General features: G+C 46.6%; 1 long non-coding RNA gene across 1 annotated transcript; it reads left to right on the top strand.

Annotated features, from left to right (window-relative positions):
* The first annotated feature begins 459 nt into the window (after positions 1-459).
* LOC118159832 lies at positions 460-1,044 on the top strand. Its single transcript, XR_004747256.1, has 2 exons — positions 460-712; positions 1,004-1,044. It is a non-coding gene; the product is annotated as an uncharacterized LOC118159832 (long non-coding RNA).
* Positions 1,045-1,268: the final 224 nt, after the last annotated feature.

Below are 1,268 nucleotides of genomic sequence, written 5' to 3'. Positions count from 1 at the left end.
TCCTACACCCCCTCACCAAAGAAGGGTAGACAAAGAAGAGCGTGCTGTGGTCCTCCCATAGACCTCAAGTCCTAAAGCAGAAACAAGAGACGTCAAAGTAGCCCTGTCCCATTCCAATTCAGGACAGCAATGGACTTCATCCAGTGGGCTGGCCTGTTGAGCAGAGTGTCTCAGGATGTTGTGTGTGAAGATGCACTCCCTCTGCTTTCAGATTAGCACTTGCAGTGAGGAAGAAAGCTCATCAACTCCAACTCTTGCTTATGTTCCCAACAGGCTGCTCTAGTAACATGTCCCATTGGATGACTTGGCAGCCTAGATGTCAGCAATGCAGCTTGGGATCACCTTCTCCGAGTTCAGTTGCAAGGGATGAGCAAGGAATTGTTCCTGGCTTGATGGAAAGCTGTTCTAAAGTCTGTTTTCTAACCCTCTTCCAGGTCCGTCTCTGTCCACCAGTCTGTCCTGCCAACTCTGGTGGGAGTGTCAAGTTGTGGCAAGAGGGATTTCCTATTCCTCATGTGACCTGCTGGACACCAGCTTTCCTAGTCAACCGCCGACGTTGCTGAGGAGGTGGCAGGATCAAAGCCCTTGTTAATGAAGATATCACAAGTCTGGGGAGGCTCTGGCATTTCTGTACGATGCTGCTCCCTGATTGTGACTCAGGACTCAGGTTCTGAAGGAAGCAAAGCAAGCTAGAGGAAAACTGGATGTCCTGGTAAAAGTCTTAGATTCATTCCTTTCTTTCTTTCTTTCTTTTTCCTATTTCACTTGTAGGAAAATCTAAATCTTTAAAGCATTGGTTTGAAAACACAGTTTTTTGGCAATGATGAGGGGCGTGCCCCTGAACCTTGTTTGGAACCTGTTTAACCTCACTTTGGTTAGAGGAGACCTCTGCTCAAATTGATGCTTCCCATGATCAAGCGCTATTCTTTTGGTATTCTTTTCTTTGATGATCGTAAGGGAGGTTGAGAAGAGTTCTAAGTCTGATTCGTCTTTTCCTTTGCAGTATCCAAAGCTCCATAGCACAGCTGCTCTTCATCTCTGATCTTCCAAGCTTCCCAGGCCAAAAGAGAATGGAGGTGAGGAAGGAAACAGAATGCTGATGAATATTTCCAATTCCCACCCGTAAGTTTGGTGAAAGAAGCAGGTGCATTTCTGTAGGGGGAGAAAGTGAGTAAAAGAATGATCGTGCACTTGAAGGCAAGGAATAGGATAGCAATGAAGCCTGCAAGGCCCTGGGTAAAGGCAGTGTTTAGGCTGCTTCTAGATCC

This window comes from Oxyura jamaicensis, unplaced genomic scaffold (genome assembly GCF_011077185.1).
Source record: "Oxyura jamaicensis isolate SHBP4307 breed ruddy duck unplaced genomic scaffold, BPBGC_Ojam_1.0 oxyUn_random_OJ72244, whole genome shotgun sequence".
Lineage (NCBI taxonomy): Eukaryota > Metazoa > Chordata > Aves > Anseriformes > Anatidae > Oxyura > Oxyura jamaicensis.
The sequence above is the reverse complement of the archived record's forward strand: the minus strand, read 5'-3'. Positions and strand labels throughout refer to the sequence as shown.